At 40.8% G+C, this 20,412-nt stretch overlaps 1 protein-coding gene across 1 annotated transcript in view; it reads right to left on the bottom strand.

Moving 5' to 3' along the window:
• The window catches only part of LOC141917798 (tyrosine-protein kinase Fer-like), a 216,578-nt gene extending 210,461 nt beyond the window's left edge, over positions 1-6,117 (bottom strand). The window contains exon 1 of the mRNA XM_074811324.1: positions 6,082-6,117. The gene's annotated coding sequence lies outside the window, so the exon portion shown is untranslated. The remainder of the gene's footprint in view (positions 1-6,081) is intronic.
• Between the last annotated feature and the right edge of the window lie 14,295 nt (positions 6,118-20,412).

Here is a 20,412-nt window from a genome sequence, read left to right as displayed (position 1 = left end):
ACAGCCTTCATATTTAGAACTTTCCAGGCCAAGATAGGCATCTGATAAACCAGAAGCAAGCCTGGCCTCCAGTTAAATTCAGAACAGGGAAGCACAGTATATACGTGGACCCTCAAGAAGGCAGTATATGGAATGGGAATTATTTGCCAAGAGACTCATACTTACTCTTGACCTGCTATCAATTCCCATGCTACATGGGCTCCAAATTGCTTAGTATGACACATTTTGCAGCCCTACTCTAAACATTAAGAATACTGCAAAAACAGAAAAGGAAGATGACTTGTATTCAGGAGGAAAAAATGCTCAAATTCAAGGCTTTAGTAACCACTTTACAACAGGTGGTCAATTTACTAGACAGTCCATCTCAATTTCTGAATGTGAGGCTTATAATAGTCATATTCCATTAAAGCAAAGAAGTCATTCTTACCCCTCCATCCACACCCCAAATAAAAATTAGACTATTAAATAATTGAAATTTCTTAGTATAAGATCTACTCCTGAAATGTACAAAAAAAGACCATGAAACTTAAAATGCATGCTTTACCTATCATTTGTTTACACTAACAGAACATTCAGAATATTAATCTATACATGCATTTGAGGCTAATTGTATGTAATATAAAGTAGCCTTCACTGACTTAATGTTTCCATAGAGCTACTGCATTAATAGACATCCACAGTGGTAATATAAAGATAGCCCAATCATTTCAAAACTAGTCTGAAATATCAGTCTACCCAAGAATAAATAAATCAACTTATTTTCAGGAAGATTTTCCTGCAAAGCATAGCTTATACACCTTAAAAATTTTTCCCCAAGAAATTATCCTTAGTATACTTCTCTTTATACCTAAAGCTACTTCTGACTTCCACTTTCTAAAATATACTTTTGTTTTCTAGAAACTCTGTGAAAGAAAAGCAGACCAAATACATCATTTTTATTTTATTTCAACATGTATTGTAGAATACATCACAAAAAATAAATTTGGATAAATTCCTTTGCATTTTCAGATTATTACCAGAAGATATATTTTAGAAAAAAAAAAAAGAGAAGATATTTGAAAGAAATAGAAAGATCAAAGATGTCTCAATTACTGCAAGTAGTATTATGCTATGACTTCATACACAAAATTGAGGGAAGAAATAATTGTCTATACACATGCAACCAAAGATAATTCTTTTTTTTTTTTTAAAGTTCTTAGAATTTCTTTTCTTATGAAACAGTGCATTATATTAGGAGAACTAGATAAATTCATTTATTTGTGAAATTGACACTTGATAAAACAAAAAGGAAGCCCATTAATAAGGAAGTGAGAAGCATGGGAGAACAAGAGATATGATATGAGAAATACAAACTTAGTAACTATTTTCAATAGACCGTAGGGAAACAAGTGGCAACTTGAGAAAGTGACTTAACAAGACACTGAAATTTCTCAAAACATTCAAAATTCAAGCTGCAACTCTGACTATAGTCTAGGTGAAGTAAACTGAGAAAGAAGACTGAATCTTTGAAGTTGTGTGGGCTTTGCTGTGGGTTTAATACATTTTTACATGTGTGTGAAAAATGCGCTTTGCATATAGCTTGTAATTACAAGCTAATCTATATAAGCTACATCCAGACCAACATAAGCATTCACATAAAATTTCATACCAGTTTAAAATTAAATTTTTAGACAAAGCATTCTATATTTGTTTGGCCATATGCCCTTGCAAAAAAAAAAAAAGACACAAATTAAAAAGAGAGAAACAGACACACTATGTAAGGGTAAGGAAAACTGTTTTGCAGATCTCCATTATTTAAAACAAATTACTTATAATGGTATGGACATAACATTTTAAAAAGATCTTACGATGAAATAATTTTAGTTCCTATTCAAGAAGACATTATTTAGCACTAAGTAACCTTTCTGGTTACTTAGTGACAGTCTAGAAACTAAGTGCTGCTTAATACAAATACAAAATTTCCACTCTTCATAACCAATAATAGGAAAGACTAATTGATGCTTACATTCAGTCACTGTAAAGAAACAACAGCTATGCAAGCAAATACAAAAGGATAAAAAATGCAGCAGGCTAAAAGCATTACATAATTCACTACATTTTTAATAGCAGATACAAAAAAAAAAAACTTATGAGAAGTTCCTGTAGTGCTAGGGCCTGAATAATAGGCCTTGAAACAAAGTTGACCTCTAGATGAACCTCACAACCAAATGTTATCCATTATTAGTATCTGCTAATTAGTAAAATCTGTATTACCATTAGCATTTATTAATTAGTATCTGATCATTAAAAAAATATGTATGCTCACTAGTGAAAGACATAGCTTAGACAAAATGTAATCAGTAGTGAGGATGAAATGCTGAGAGAATGTATCCAACCTCCCTTGTTCAGCCTTGTTCAAGGCTGAGAACCCAAGTGTTGGCCTTGTTAGACACTCCCTTGGTTCTCCACACAAGCCCTGGCCAGGCTTTGGGTGGAATCCAACAGGAGGATGAAACCAGATGTTTCCACTCAAAACAAAGGTGCCAGTTATTCTGACTTGCTGATTTTTGGTACATAAAGCTGGGCCCACTCACAGCGACTTTGGGTGCCTCACCTACGGGTGGACGCACCGCGTAGGATTTCCCACTTGCTGGGAAAGGCTCAACAAATCCTCGCTGTAACCGGGGCTGCCCAGCGCCTGCGGGTCTGGATGTTGGTAACGTATGCAAGGGGTGCTGGATCTTCCTTAATCACTATTCTCCCCATCATGTAGTAATGATTAGGTGCATTACCTTGCTTAACTGTATGTAGCAACAATTAAGTGTACTATTCTGTATTTTTCTTATTGCTTATTTTCTGTATTACTTGGTTATATCCTTTAATTATTAACAGTAAAATCAGCCTACTCTTTTCATTCTGGTGTCTGAGTTTAATTGGCATCCTTGATCAGCAGAACAGTTCCAAAGACCAAGATTCAATTATGTAAGAGAAAGCCTACACCAGCAAAAAATTACAAAAGGAAAGCATTATGGTAAATTTGGCTCCAATCCTATCACAAATACAAGCCAGGTAGAAACATCAGAACACCACTGGACAGGAACATTTTCTTCTCCCTTTTCAGGTTCAGACTCATGAAAGTGAAAAGCATGTTACCACTAACACCTAAAGATGATCTTTAAGCAAATGTTCAAGAATTGCATGTGGTAAGATGCCCCTACCTGAAAAATCCATTTACTAAATTAAATTACTGATTGGAGACACTTAACACAGACAAACTATATTTTCTCCTCTCTGCACACAGACAAACACACCATTCTTCACTAAGAACTATACTATCACATATGTAAGAAGGGACAGTTTTTGTTTGTCAATGTCTCCCATTTTCTCTACAGGGAATTTCAGGGGAAAAAAAGGACTTGTGATTAATGCAGTTTAAATTGTATTTCTGCTTCTGCTGAAGAGCTTACATAATGCTAAACAAATCACAAACTCTTCACAGGTTGCCCCTACTTGAAAGATAATTGATTTTTCATTAGGTCTTAATTGTGGACATTTATTTTGATGCTTAGGCTTAATTTCTTAACATTTCAGCTCCTCATGTTAACATAGCTTCCAAAACCATAATATTAAAAAAATTTTGAAGTCATACCCTGAAATATGATTTGATAAGAGATGACAAAAATCCAAATTCCCCATCACATTAAGTAGATTAAAACAAAGACATTTTAGAAGCACCCTTGCTGCTTTCTAAGAACTACTTCCAAAACTTTCTATATACCGCGTACCATCACACACATGAAGCTCTTAAGGTTAACTATCTTTTCTCAGCCCCTGGAAACAAAGCTAAGAATTCCATTGCTTCACTATTAACAAAAGTTTTCAAAAATAAATCTTTCTTCAGAAATGCTGCAGTGGCCTAATGCAAATGTTACAGAGCAGAAACTTGCAGCATATTTACATACACAGTATTTTAGATCTTTTTTATTCCTTAATGAAGTGGTGAATACTCAACAATTCCCATGTCTCCCCTGCATGATAATCCTGCCTTAAGTTTTCTAATACAATTTTTTTATAATGTAAATAAATCAACACTATAATTAAGACAGTATTAAGTGGAAAGTCTTTTCTCTTAAGATAAAAGCACATAGCAGTTTACTTTCTGCTGGAATGAGCATAAGCTTTCTTCTCTTGCTGCTGCTCCTTCCCCCCCCCCCCCCCCGCAAAAGAATTCCTCTTCCTTTTCCTAGACCCACTTCCCACACACTGAAAAAGACTCCTCCCTATGAAGTGATGACCTCATGCAGCTAATCCATCCTTGTATGGAGCAACTCTAGGCTTGCTGCCAGCTTCAGGCAGAGAAAACAACATACCTTCTTTCACCCTGCTGACAGGCAGCTCAAAAAACATCAATAAGTGGCAGCTGATTGCTTTATACACTGAGAATCCAAATATCAACTGAAGAACCACCTTCTTTTGAAAGATTCAGTTGTGACAAGAAGTTATAGTTGTAGGAAAGCAGGGAAGGATCTTGGTGATAATTAATGAAGCCTTTGCTCAGTTTAAAAGTAACCTTGTATATATGACAATCTTTTCCTTCAAAGTAGTATCTTCTTTGAAAGCTCAACTCTTTTGGGGTTAACATTCCACAAAGGTTTACTCTAAACTTTTAACAGGACTGATAGTCTGCTACAAACACATTAAAAAGGAATTTATAAAAAGAGAAATACACAACATATGCATCTCACCAACAATAATCATTATGGTAACTCAACCTATGGTATATCTATTAATTACAATTTGCTTTGTCTGCAAGCTGTTTAGAAGTATAAACTTTCCACCTTTTTGAGCTTTCCAAAGGCTAACACACATATAGCAAGACATATCAGTCATTTCTTTTCTGGACAATATACCTTTATTATATATAACAATGTGTGCAATAACTAACTTAACATCCAGTGAATTCTTTTGACCTTAAATCAAAAAGTTCCAGGTGTAATGTAAGAAAAACCTGGGCAACAACTTGTTAAAAGAAAGCACATTAAGATATAGCAGAATATCCAAGTCGCATTATGTAGGTTTGTTACAAAGTGGGGAAAAGTTACATCAAGTATCTGGAAGATATTCTTTCTCAATGCATTAGAAGGTCAGGAAACAGTCTAACTTGTATCAAAATAGAAAAAAAACAACAAACCACACACACAGATGTTCACAAGGGATGAGTCACTTTCAACACAAAAAGGTATCTTTAATGCCTTTCTGTATCTTTTGCCCTTGCATATCAAACATGTCAGCCTTTGGTATTCTTAAATACCAAAACCCATGAACAGAAAACATGTTTACTTATAGCAGATTCAAAAAAGACACATGAATGAGAAAGTTGACACAGTAAAACCAAAGTCCCTATTTACACAGCCTCCAAATCTATATTCGAAGTTAAGAAAGTCTCTAAGCTGTACAGCATTGCTAGAGGAAAAACGGGAGCTTATTTCCCCATTTATTTGAAAGGAGCCACACATCATAAAGCTTCAAGTGGTGACTGGGGTGCTCCCCCCCTTCCCGCGGCAGTTATAGCCCAGCTGGTGTGCCTTGGTATACCAGGAGCAAAGCAAGAGAGCTGCAGCTCTAAGGCCAGGCACCCCGGGTACTGGCAGGGGGAGGCACAGCAGGAACCGAACTGACTTGGCCCTTTCCCTCCCTTCATCCCCGAGGATGCCGCCGAGCCCGGGCCTCCCATACCCGGGGTCCCACTCGACCCAACACAGGGTCCCGGGCCTGGACCCAACGGCAGCCGCTCGGACGGGTGCAAGACTTCACACCCACTGCACTACCAGCCACGCCAAGGCAGGGCCGCCACCAGGCAAGAAGCACCCCAGACTGTTCCCGCCACCGCCACACCCTCAGAAGCGCGAGCTGCATCGAGTGTGCCTAGCCCACAGGTAAATCAGCTCGCGGGGCCTACCTGCCGCTGCTAGCTCCCTACGTCCCAGCTCCCTCGTGAGTGGGCAAGAAACTACGGAGAGTAGCCACATCCCACCCCAGCGATGACGCTCCTAGGGTACAATCACCACCAACTGCACCGCACCATACACAAGACCTACCTACCTAGCAAACCGAGCCCTTCCACCACTGCAGAAGTCACGACCCCACCAGCATCACATGAGCGGAGCCAACGAATCAACGCCAGACTCACTTCTCCCCGTCAACCAATCTGGGCCTTCACCGTTCCTTGGTGACGCCCTGTGACTGGCAGCTAGTGAGGGAAGAGGCGCTACTGCTCCCGTTCCTCAGCTAGGAGGGAGAACACGATTAGCTTCCGGGAACGGGAGCCGCAGGCGATGGGTGCCGTGCAGCCCCGCAGGGGGCTGTGATTGTTGAAGGATGGACATCCCTCGCTCGCACCTGTGGACTGTGTCCCTAGGGCAACCGCTCTGCCTCTCGGCTTCTCGCCACTGAACGCGGTGCCTATTGCTCTTGTTTGTTAAAGAGCAGAGTAACCAAAGGGCAACGACAGTGCGGGCGGTTGGGGGCCCAGCAGGGCAGCACAGGCGGTTTGTCCACTTAAGCTGCAGCCCCTCGGTCGAGACGCTAGAAGGGCAGTGTGATCAGGCTACGGATACTTGTAAGGGAGAAAGAGCTTAATATCCATTCACAGCTGTTTCTGGCATAATTTACTATGCATGATTAAACTGTTGTGACTTTGTGCCCATCAAGTACTCTAACAAAAGGTAGATATCAGAATTATATATATGTAATTAGAAATACCTTAGACTTAAAAAAAGAAAAAAAACACAAAAAAATCCCAATAATTCCTTCATTCTTTGTACCATATTTTTTCTCTACTGGGCAATCAGCCTGTTTTCCTCTGCTTTTATATTCAGCAGCTGGTGCTGACAAGAGTCCAGATATACAAGTGTAACACAGAAGCTTTGGAATGATATATAGTTAAAACATTATTTTATCAACTAAGTAGATTGGAATAGTATACATACTGCACTGATGCAATCATATGAAGATTTCAAACATAAAACACTATTTTCCAGTATAATAAAATTGACTTTTGGTCTTCTGTATCCTGAGAGACAATCCTTCCTGATTTTATAAGCCACATCATAAGAAAATCTTCACATAGCCAAGAGCCACAAAACACCATATGCCTCAGACTGCTGCAAAAGGGGGAAACTTCAAGAGCAGTTCACAGGACTAGTGATGACAGTAGCTCCCAACACTGCAGTGTGGGATGAGAATGAATATGTAGCTGGGTGCCAGGGTGACCTGACAATGTCAACCTCAGCAGCCACTTCTGGTTCTCTCTGTAGGCAGAAATGCAGAATTTTCAGCAACTACCATCAGAGGCTGATTGTCCTCATACAACATGTCAAGCATAGGAGTGACCTTTGAGATGCTTAAAAGCCACATGAGATGAAAAGTCATCTGCCATGCTCACTGTAATCATAGTCAGATTTGTATGGACAAAAATTTCCCAGAAAAATGTGTGAAAAATCACTGCTGAATATAAAGTCACTTGTGCATTGAAAAGTGCTTTTAAAATCTACCACTGCTGGAAAACAGTACATCACATTCTTTTTACTAAATGTTTTTAATTATCTTTTTAATCTTTTTAATAACTTTTGACTTTTCCAAACAGTCTCAAAAATATTTTTTGTATCCTGTTTTTAGCATCACCCATTTACAAGCAAATGTTACCACCTTCAAAAGTTAGTGGAGAATGGAAACAGAAGATTTGATTCAAACTTTAATAACTGTTGAGGAACATTTACATAATTACAACACTAAGATATAATATACACCAAATTTAATATATTTGTATAATTTTTCTGCTATTTAGTACTTGATCATGGAAATGTAGCTGAGAACATAAAAGAAATGTAAGAGAAAAATATGGCAAAGTCTGAGAAAATAACTCATGGACATTGCAGCTTATGGAGAGAGAAAAAAGTCTGATGTTTTGTTATCTAGAGAATTTAGTATCAGGAACAGGTAACAAGAAGCAGCAAAAAAGCTGAGTTATTGTGACACTAACTTAAGAGGTTGGGGAAACACTGCATGAATATTAGTGTTCTATATTCTCTTTTTAACATGCTCTGTTTTAAGCAAGGAATTCAATTTAATTAAGAAGTAGTAACAAAGTCTGATATTGCAATGCATTCCATCTGTGCAACAGTGGCAATCGGGCTGCTGCCATCGTCGGCTCAAATGGGAGGGGGGGCACTGGGAGACGCGGGTGGTAATGGTAATCCAGCACATCGATGGCGGGGAGTTATTCGGGATGCAATAATAGAGGGGCAGTTTAACGAGCTGGGACCAATGACGTTTCTGGTAACAGTAACCCCACAGGGCAATGAGTGGGAAGCCTGAGATTGGAAAGTGATTAAGGAGGCAAAATTAGCTGTAACACAATATGGGTTAAAATCACCATATACTAATTCAGTAATTCAGCACATTTTTACAGCACATTTATTAACTCCGTATGATGTGCGCATGATTATACAAACCTTACTAACAGCTTTCCAACAATTACAATTTTTCCAATGTTGGCAAGTGATTTGCGACGCTGCGGCAGCCACACCCCGTCAGCAAGGAGACCCTCTATATGGGGGGCAAGCTCAAATGCTGACGGGTGCAGGTCCTTTTGCCAACCCAGATTGGCAAGGAGGGTTTCAACTGGAAGTGTTACGCTTAACCCAAGAATTAGCCCTAAAAATGGTTTTAGCCGTACATGATGAAAAAGCAGCACCAGCATTTACAGGAGTAAGACAGGGGCCCACGGAGCCCTATCCAAAATTTATTGCTAAACTACATGCCGCTATTAATGGTAATCCTGACTTAAATGATGAAATGAAAGTTAAATTTCTTGATATGCTTGCTTATGATAATGCTAATGAGAAAACTAAGAAAGTCTTAAGTCTCTTACCCGACTGCGGCCGAGCCCGGCACTGCACTCTCGGACCGCCCCCCCCCCGCCAAAAGCAGCAGTTTTTACAGAAGCTGCTGACACTGGGATGCGGCGCCCCTTGTCTGCCAACACCACATAATCAACAAGCAATGGCTTTATATATTCTTAACGCTGTTTTGATGTTTGTAGTGTTTGTCATTTTATGTTGTGTGAGTAATAAGTGTAAGAGGCCTCTTTGTCTGATTGTTCTGCGGGTGTGAGACGCAGCCCAGTGGCAGCTGCGGAGTGTGGAGTTCTCTGACAGAGCGTCCTAGTGCCCGCTGGGTCATCGGTGCTGCCTGTTTGTTCGGGCTCAGTGTTTTAAGTGTCACAGGTGAAATATCTCCTCTAGCGGGAGGCAGTAACTCTGTGTTAATTCTTGTCTTGAATTTAGGTGCATACGCTGTGGGGAGAGTGCACCCTTGTACCATCTGCCTGAGGGGGATATTGTCAGAAGATCATCTACAACCTTACAGGGGTTGTTCGTTTTACCAGGGGTCATAGATGCCGATTATGAAGGGGAAATCAGAATTATGGCCTGGACCCCTGTACCCCCGTGTTCAGTAACAAAAGGGTCACAAATTGCTCAGCTTGTTTATTTTACTGCAGCTCCCCCTAATAGTATGCTGAGAAGCCGGGGTGACTCAGGATTTGGATCAGCAGGTTCTCCTCAAATATTCTGGGCTCAGACAGTGACACAAGGTTGACCTCTGGTAACATGTACCCTGACTAAAGCAGAAGAATCTGTTGCACTGACAGGCATTTTAGATACTGGTGCGGGTGTGACCGTCATATCTGTGAGCAGATTGGCCGTTAGCTCGGGTAACTCGAGTGCTTTTTGGGGTTGGTGGTCATGCTGTAACGTTTCAAAGCAAAGATCTCATTCATGCAAGGGGCCCAGAAAACCGGGTAGCAAATATTCCTCCATTTATATTGGAAACCCCTCTTACATCATGGGGTCGTGACTGTACGGCTGGATGGGGAACTCAAATTGGATCAAATTTGTCTTAATTGCCACCTTAGCACAACCCACCCCTAAAGCCACCCTGAAACTAACCTGGAAAACAGAATCACCTGTGTGGGTGGGTCAGTGGCCCTTGCCAATGGAACAGTTGCACCACCTTAATGATTTAGTTCAGGAACAATTAAGTGCAGGACATATCGTACCTACCACCAGTCCTTGGAACTCCCCGGTGTTTGTTATTTTAAAGAAAAGTGGTAAATGGTGACTTTTACATGATCTCCGACACATTAATGATGCCATGGAGGGTATGGGTACGTTACAGCCAGGAATGCCCTCCCCAACAATGATTCCCCCAAACTGGCATCTTGTAATAATTGATCTAAAGGATTGGGCTTTTTTCCATACCCTTGCATCCGGATGATGCACCTAAATTTGCCTTTTCTGTTCCCAGTATTAATGTTAGTGAACCTGCGAGACAGTACCACTGGGTTGTTTTACCATAAGGCCTAAAAAATACTCCCACGATGTGTCAGTGGTTTGTTGCAAAGGCTTTGAGCCCTGTTAGAACGCAGGTCCCCCAGGCTGTTATATATCATTATATGGATGACATCCTTATAGCAGCAGAGACACAGGAGATCATGGAAAAGCCTCTTGCTTTACCCAAAGACTCAGTATCTCAAATGGGGTTACAAACAGCACCTGAAAAGGTACAGAGATCATCACCGTGGCAGTACCTGGGGTGGAGAATTTGTGAACAGACCATTGTCCCCCAACACCTTAAACTTAAAACTGATGTTAAGACTTTAAATGATTTACAGAAACTGTTATGAACCATAAATTGGATACAGCTGTTGTTGGGCCTAACTAATGATGATCTGCATAGCTTGCTTTATATTTTGCAAAGAGATCCTTCACTGACATCACCCAGAGTACTTACAGAAAAAGTGAAACAAGATCTCCACCGTGTAGCTAACACCATCTCAGAAACACAGCAAGCTCAGCTTTCACATGCATTTTTCCACCAAAACACCAGGGCAATACAAAACCAGTTTTCTTTATCAAGGCGTCAGGCTAAAGACATCATCGCCACTTGCCCTGAATACCAGAAGGACTCCCTCTCTTCAACAGCCAGTGGTGTCAACCCTCGGGGACTCACCTCCTCAGAATTATGGCAATCTGATGTCACTCACTTTGCTGCATTTGGATCGTTAAAATATGTACCTGTGTCTGTTGATACCTTTTCTGGAGCAGTGTCTGTGTCCTGCCATACAGTGGGGAGTCAAGCAGCTGAGCGGCATTCCCCACTCACCGACTGGACAGGCCATTGTGGAGTGTACGCATGGCACGCTAAAGCATCTATTACAACAACAAAAAGGGGGAGATGGAGGATATCTATCTACACCTCACGAAAGGCTAAATAAGGCATTATATGTCATGAACCTTTTAAACATTTCCCCTGCCTCACAGATGCCATCAATATTGTATCACTTCTCGTCGCAGATACCAGATCAACAAGAAGTCCAGGGCAAGGCTCAAGTGTTAGCAAAAAACCTGGAAAGTGTAACTGGGAAGGACCATATCCTTTAATAACCTGGGGAAGAGGTTATGCTTGTGTTTTCACAGGTTACAGTCCCAGCGGTTACCAGCAAGCTGTGTGCAACCACACCTGAGGCGTGAGAGGCAGCTTTTGGTGGTCACTCAGGAGCCGGCTGTGGGTGCTGTGGGTGCCCCTGTGCCGACAGTTTGCGGTCTCTTCGACTGATCATTTAAGCAGAATGGATGGGTAATGCTTGCTGCTGCAACGGGACAAAATACACTATCTCTGTCCTTAATCACACTGCAGTTGCCAACTCTTTAAAGAGAAAATGCTGACAGTAATTGCAACTCCTTGATGAAATATATAGGCTTACTAGTCACTAGTGGAAGATGTAGCTTAGACAAAATGTAGTTATTAATAAGGATGAAATGCTGTAAGAAAGTGTGTATTCAACTTCCTTTGTTTAGCCATATTAAGAATTAGGAACTCAAGTGTTTAACCTTATTAGAAACTCCCTTGGTTTTCCCCCCTGAGTGGTGGCCAGGCTCTGGGTGGAACCCAACAGGAGGATGAAATCAGATGTTTCCGCTCAAAGAAAATTGCCAGTTATTTTGGCCTGTTGATTTAGATATATGAGGCTGGACCTGCTTGCAGCGATGTTGGATGCCTCACCTACGGATGGACGCATCGCGTAGGATTTCCGGTTTGCGAGGAAGGGCACTCTAAATTCTCGCTGCATCCAGGGTTCCCCAGCAATTGTGGATCTGAATGTTAGTACCCCATTAAGTAAGTCTGCTATTCCGTATTTTCCTTATTGTTTACTTTTGTAGTATTTAGTCATATCCCCTAATTATGGGTATTGAAATTAGCTTACTCTAGTAACTGTAACTGCTGTATTGTTTCTAGCATTCTGTGAAACTATTTTAAGTATGCTGTGTTTTTTGAAGTTTGCCTAACCCTTAATTGATGAAGTCTCGAAATAAGTCTTGCAGGTGCAGCTGCAAAACAAAGAAAGGGGAGATGTGGGAGGCATTGGCCTGTCAGCCTTACACAGCTCTGAGCAATAGCTAGGGTTTGATGAAGAACAGGCCTTGGAAGATAGATAAGAAACTGCTGAGTTGTGCCAAGGTAGCAGGGAAAAACAGCGGACAGCTGCAACACTGAGCTGTGAAAAAGCACTAAGCTGTGAGAAGTTACCATCGCGGTAGAGCGGAATGCGCCAGGGAATATGGGAAATTAGTTCAATTGACCCGTGAAACTGATAATGGACCAGCCTATGCCTCTCAAAAATTCGCTCATTTTTGTCAACTCTGGGGTATACGTCACATCACAGCTATACCACATTCCCCCACGGGGAAAGCTATAGTGCAGAGAGCGCATCAAACTTTAAAAGCGCTTTTGCAAAAACAAAAAGGGGGAGAGGTCTTGGCTGCTGCAGAACCACTGGCAAAAGCGGTGTATGTGTTAAATTACTTACGGCTCACAGGTGATAAGGAGGAACCATCAGTAGTATCTATTATGATGGATGCTTGTGTATTTGTCAATTATAACAAGACTGCTCGCCGAGGTCAAAATGTTAATGCAACCAGTATTGTTTATCACAATGTGATAAAAAACAATGTGATAAAAAACAATGTGATAAAACTGGATGGTTGGAAACATACCATGGACCCATGCCACTGCCAAGAACATTATCTTGGGCCTTGGAAAGCAAATTTTATGGTGACACGGCACCCCAGAAACAATTGAATCAGACAACAGGATTCATTTCTGAAACAACCTCATAAACACCTTGTAAGGAACTGAAAGAAGTAAAGCCTCAAACATTCATTGACACAGAAAACCTCAAGGACAAGCTGTGGCCTTTGTGATTAGTCTAAGGAAGGTTACACAAGGAAGCAGGAGTGTATCGAAGGATGGACATCCCCACTTCCTTGCAGTTGTATTGACAAACTTCTTAAATAAATCTCAAAGGGGGGAAACATGGACTGAGTGAAACCAAATGTTTCTCATCAAGCACAAGGACCACTAATCACTGGCTCCATTGTGTAAACCCAATGCTTTGTGGCTCTTGTGCAAGCCAGACACCATGCAGGCCTTGCTAATGACTTCACGCCTTCGCCACTGAAGAGGTGACAAGAACTGATAAGAGGGGGGCAGGGTGAGTACAACCACCGACTCAATTGGACAAGGGGTGGTGCACCCCCATTTCCCCCTCAATGCATGTGCATAACCCCTGCACCACCTTTTTCCTCATCTCTCATGGAAATGAGATTTTGGAATACCTGCTCCTCCTCATCTAGTATGCTAATCAGCTGATAAGGTGAACTTAAAAGGAGACAGAAGACTTTGCTGGGTGTGCACCCACTATCCAAGATTACCGGACCTGAGACAACACTGGATCCAGGGATGGTGATCCGGATTGCTTTGACTCTCCTCTCCTCTCCTCTCCTCTCCTCTCCTCTCCTCTCCTCTCCTCTCCTCTCCTCTCCTCTCCTCTCCTCTCCTCTCCTCTCCTCTCCTCTCCTCTCCTCTCCTCTCCTCTCCTCTCCTCTCCTCTCCTCTCCTCTCCTCTCCTCTCCTCTCCTCTCCTCTCCTCTCCTTTCCATTTATAAGAGACCACATTGCTGTTGCATTTAAGGTAATGAATTCATTTGGTAAGAGATGAATCCCCTTGTGTTCTAGCCAGTCCTCAGAGATTAGAGGGGCTGGGGGCGGCTGGACTTCTCTCTTAATAGCTATGCCAATTATGGCTGTGACTATAGGCCTGACACCAGATGCACCAACAGCCCCTATGCTGTAGGTCTGGTTGCATTCAAGAGAAGCCGTCAGGTTCACGAATAACAGGGTTTATTCTTATGCAACATCTACAGATTCTTTGAGATTGCCTGCAATAAATGCACAAACTGCAGGTTGGCTCTATAGCTCTACACACAAAACCGATTGCAATCACACACACTTAATTCCCGGGTAATCACTCGGTGTAGCCGAGGGCCCAAATCTTACCAAAAGGCATTCCTTCTGGGCGGGGGGCGGGGCGGGGGGGGGGGGGGGGAGGAGGAGGAGCACAAAGCCATCGATCTGTCCCTCTGATTTGGTATCGGGTTCTCGTCCCTCCGAGTTAGATACAAATTTGGGGTAGTATCTATCTAAGTATGTATGTGTGAGTGGGTGGGACTGTGGCCAAGCCATTGTTTCCTGAGTAACGACACAGCACGTTCTTTGGTGCAAGGTGTGTGCTGGTTTTGTGGGAAAAGAGGAAGAGTGAGAGATAAGGTCCGCAGTGTTCTGCAAAACAGTCCTTGAGAGAAGGGGAAGAGCAGGAGATAAATCTGCATGGTCGTGTCAGATGTTCCTTGAGAAAAGGGGAAGAACGGGACCGCGCGGCCTCCACCTCGCTTCGCATTCCTCCTTGGTGCCACGGCAACACAAATCACTGGATCTTTATCCCATCCTGGGTTTGTTCTGGGCACCATGTGTTAAGGAAACAGGTGTTTTGCAGGTTTTCCGCTGTTTTGCTTTTCCCACACTTCCAACATGGGGTTAAACCATGACAGTATGCCCTATGAAAAAGGCTCAAGTTACTCTTTAAAGGTGAATTGCAAAGCAATAATACAGTTTCAATTAAGTATTTTGTTGAAATTATTATCATGGATCTAAGTGAATAAGACGTTTACATAAAACATGGAGGTTTATCCTAGTTCACTCATTAAGAGAGTTTCTCTTTCTCTGTGAAAGCCCATTTGGAACTCCTTGATCTTTAGGAGAGAAGCATTAAGATAATATAATTCTCATGATGAAGCACCAGGAGTGCAGTTACAGTTGAGGTACAAAATTCTGCGGTCCTTAATCAAAAAAACCTCCTACTGAATAAATGGGAACTGCACTTGACAAAGGATAACACAGGACATTAGTGATAATACACTGATAATTATTTTGAATGTCCTCAATGAACAAACAAGATCATCTCAATTTTATAAATGAGGGATTTTTTTAAATTTGGAAATTAAAATTAATTTCCATATGCAATACCTTCCATATCTAGTTAGATGGAATATTCAACATAAAATACAAATCTATAATTTTTTTCATCTTTTTGTAGTTCATTTTCAGAATATATTAATTGTAACTCACTGAAGTTATGAATTATCCTTTAAAACAATGAGACATCTTAGGGCCCCATTTTAGTCCATTTTTCAGAAGACAACTAAAACCCTTCAAAAGCAGTAAATATGTATGTAGCTAGTGTGTGTATATGTACACAAGGTGTATATTGTTAATAAACATGGATGTCTGGGCAGACTGTACCCATAGAGTCTCTTATATTTGTCTAACCCCCACAACAAAACAAACCCTTTATATAGCCTGTTTAAAAAGTAAATTATGAAACCAAATGTAATAGTATGTCCAGAACAATATAGTACTTAAACACAGTTCAGAAAATGTTAGGTACTTAGACATCTATAGTGATCCTGACTGGAAACCCATTGTATATCAAGGAGTTAGGGATCCACATAGCAGTTAGCCAGTATTATGCTGTGCTGCACGTACAACATGGCCTTCAGGCCTGTGTTGTGCTGCACAAATCCCTTGGCTGCAGCATAAACTCAGCCAGCTCATTGAAACAGAGAAGCCTGCAGACAGTTCCACTTGGTACAAGCAATTATGCCACCTTTGTAGCCTTGCCTTTATCTAGAAGTGCAGCAAGAAGTTCTCATGAGAACATCCTTTCTGTTTGACAATAGGAAGGATGACTAGAGTTGTTTTCTTATAAGACAATCCTATAATAGCTGGAATGACTGAAATGGAGGAATCTCTTCTATGGACGGGGTCTGCCCAGCTTGCTGCACATGGATTGAAGTGAGAAACCTTAACAAAATGGATGCAGGCCTTTCAGCAGGGTGGGCTCTCAGCAGGATGGGCTCTTGAGATAAGGGAGGAGCTGCAACTACTGAGTCCCAAGATAAGGAAGGGGAATTCAAAGAATGCTAAATTGACATGCTGAAGAGACCTAATTGGGTGAAAAGTCATAAGAGGAAGAAGAGGAATCTTCAATCTTCATCCTGAAGACCCCTGCCCAAGACCATCAGGAGACATTGCACAGGCGCAACGGGGAGGGACTTGGGGCGGGATTTATGATAATGATTTCTCAAAACTAATTGTAATATCTCTCCCTATTCTCGGGATTATCATGAATATGTAAACACTTACGCTATAGAAAGGAGCTGCTTTTCGCTCCAAAATGTGCACGTTTGTGGAGGAGCGATCCCCCGTGCACCCAGCGCTGAATAAACATACCTTCTTTATAACCTTACTGGTTGTAAAGTCGTGACTCCGCACGTCAGGATTAGAGGCTCATTTGATGCTACACCGCCTGGGGTTCCCATCTTCTAAAGGGATGTGAGATTATCTATTCTATTCTCTACTTATAGTGTTAGCTCTAATAAATAGCATTTCAAATGATACCTTACAGAGTCTAAATGCCTTTCTTGCTGGGATCATAATGGACCAGCACCTCCTGGTGCAAAACATCTTATGCAGTATTAGAAGATGGTGCTTACTTTTCTTTCCAAAGAGGAGATCAAACCGACTTCTAAAACCTGTATCCAAAACTTGTTTAGAAATTGCTCCTTTGAAGCAGAATGACATTGCTGCCCTGCTTTTAAACAGTAGTTTCCCAGACAGGCTACAGGAATGTTGGGTGCCTGTTCTGCCTGAGGGAGATGCACATATCCCTCACAAGCATATCTTCACCATCAAACTCTACCACAAACTTAAGGCAATTTTAGCAGGCTGAGGATGGAACCAAACCACTGAAGGGGAGTTACAAATCACATTTTGGCTCTATGTGCTACATGTAAGTCCTCAGTGTTGGGTGTGCTCAGTTTATATATAACTGGTTCAAGCATCACCCCTGCATGGGAGAGAAATGTTTGGGTCAGATCCTGGGAGAGCTCTGGCAGTTGGCAAGCAGTGAGCTGGTTAGCACTGAGAAAGCTGAGCTATATCTGGCGAATAATGAGAAGGGAAAGTTAGGCATCCAGTGCATGCTGATGTCAATAACTGAGACTCTTATAGATCTTAAATATCCCCTGTGATAGAATGCAGCTCACCTGGAATTTGTAAGGCCGCAGTTTTGAGAGTAATCGGTTAAAATGAGCAATCATGCCGTTCCAAACTCATAGTTTATCATAAATAAATATATCACATACCAAAATAATGTCTGATATAGAACCTCCCCCCCCATCTTAGATGAAGGTCAGGGCATAACTCTTTAGAATTTTAAAAATTCTCAAACATATTGTAGTATTAATAGAAAAGGCCCATGGCATTTATTATTCAGACTGATATTCCCCATGATAATTCAGGTTTTTTCACCCTAAGCATTATATATTGTGCAATGAGCTGCTCACCCAGATCTTTTGTGATGTTTAGTGATATAAGGCATTTATAAAAGACACTAGCATGTGCTTTAAATATTAGAAAGTAATCCATATGCATTCAAGATAATTTGCTTCCAGATTGTAAGTGACTTGAAGCAGGTAAAGTCAATTTTGTCATAAAGTACCACGTACAACGTATCACGACTTATTTATTTTTAAACAATCAACATTTTCCAAATAGATTATCACAACTGATTTTCATCTTCAAGTTGTATGAATCATTCCATCAGGTTTCATTAATAGATGGTAGATTATAGATTTAGGTATATACTCTACATAGATACTTTTCAAAGTAGGAGTTGGTATCTATTTGTAACATTAGATATCTAGGTACAGAATCAACAGAGTATTTAAGATCCTGTTACCTAGTTAAGGAAATTGATAGGAAGTTGAGGCACTAAACAGGTGTTAGGAGTTTAAATATTCTTTTGAATTTGGGATATGCATATCTTTGGCAATCTGGTTTAAGTGTCAGACCATTTTTTGAAAGGAGGCTCAGGCTCTCATAGTGTAAAATTTTGAAAATTCCGCTCATGGTAAATAAACACTGATAAATTCACATGCAATAATTTCTAGCCTTTTTTCTTTGCAACAGAGCTTATCAGAAGAGTGAAAAACTTGAGTATTAATGTCTTTGGAATTCAATAATGTGCTAAATAATATTGATCTTTTCAACAGTCTTTCAACAAAAATCTTGTTTGCTTCAACAGAACCAAAGGAAGTGAGAGGGAACCAGATGGCCAGAACACAGAATCTTAAAAGAAAAAAAAAAAAGTGAGAAGAATATATAATACAACAAAGTATTCCTTCTTCATTCAGAAGATTTTTTTTTCCAAGAGTGCTCTTTTCTTGAGCTTTATAATCATATCAGAGCAATCTCCACTCACACCCAGCTGAACTCTTCCATGCTATCTAGCTAAACAAACCAATCCCATCCATCTAGTATAAGTCTTCCTACCTGTTACAAGGAAATGCTCAAGAATTGAAAGATGGGGCTGCTGAATTACCTTTTCCTAAATTGACTGCCTGTTATATTAATTTTCAGAACTGCAAAGTACTTTAAAACATCTAATACCATGTACTAGTCTCTGTTCCAAGAAATATGCAAGAAAAAATGTATGTAGTCAGCATAAGGAAAGACTTTTAGGAATACAATGACAATGGAGTATAAAATAAATATAAGCTATAAAAAGTAATCAGAAATTTCAATTTAATTTATTCTTTAAAGGCCAGTTACTTAAAAATCTAAATATTTGCTTTCAGGGATGGAAGAGAAAGTATATAAACTCAACAATCAGCATTTTTTGTACTACTGATACAGTGAAATTTCCTTCTTCCTTTCTAGGGTAATGAGTTTGATACGGAACTGTATAATTTTTTAAAAATAGGGAGTTTAATGTTTCTAATATCTTCATTGACGTTTTACCCCTGTGCTTTTGTTTTGATTAGTTGCTTTAAAAACTTGTCATTAACATATGCAAATTAGATATTTTTAAAAAAAATCTAACAAAAATCAGATAAAAATGTTTCCTTCTGACTCAAATATTTTATGTGGAAAACAATAGATTACTAGTGAATGTCACTAAGAGTACAGTTCTACAGTTCCTTTAGACTCACCAGTTCATGTCATCATTTGTATCTAATCTTTTAGGTGCTTATAGGTGCTTGTATTCCTGCAGCTATGTGAGGAGCCAGAACAAGGAACTGATGAAACTGAGAACTCACCTAGGAAAAAAGATACCTTTTCAGCTAGATTTATTCCTTAGTACTGTTCACTGTGTGAACATGTATTACTAGGGCTTGAACAAGGAAGGATTTGGGAACGTAACAGATCCAGAACTAAAAGAAGCCAATTATTAAATGCACCACAATTTTGTTAAACATATTGTGAGAGATAAGAAACCAGGCCTGTGAGACACTAAGAAAAACAGCCTGAGAAAGCAAAAGTTGCGGCTGATCGAAGAAATGCCTCAAACACTCGCAAGACAAAACTATGAGTCCCAGGGTGGATGGTGTGGAGGTCGAAGCTGATAAGGCTGTCCGAATAACACAAGATGGGGCTGGAGGAGGGAGCCCTGTGGAGACAGGACAGCTCTGCTCTGGGGCACCAGGACAAATTTTAAGGGCCATCTGTCCGGTGAATGACCTTTGCTTCATTATCCACAAAATGCATATTAAAGTTAACACCCCTCAATATGCTAACGAGGGCTAACATGATCATGCTAATTACATCATCCCATGAAACACCTTACCCCTCCCCGTACATGGGATACGTAGGTATGTGGGTCGACCTAGGGGACGGACCCAAGGAAAGTGGGTATAAATCAAGGGGGGGGAAGAAAGGGGGGGGCCCTGGAGAGTGCAGTGGAGCGAAGGAGACGGATGCAAGCAAAAAAGCCGGCTGCCTCCTGTGCCTCCTGGAACCCTGGCTGGCAGGATCAGCGCAGAAACCCAGACCGGTGATCTGTATTTCCCCATTCCCTCTATCTCCCTCTTTTCCCTTTCCCATTAAGCAATGCAAGGCATATTGTATTGC

This window comes from Strix aluco, chromosome W (genome assembly GCF_031877795.1).
Source record: "Strix aluco isolate bStrAlu1 chromosome W, bStrAlu1.hap1, whole genome shotgun sequence".
NCBI lineage: Eukaryota > Metazoa > Chordata > Aves > Strigiformes > Strigidae > Strix > Strix aluco.
This window is presented reverse-complemented; position numbering and strand designations above follow the sequence as displayed.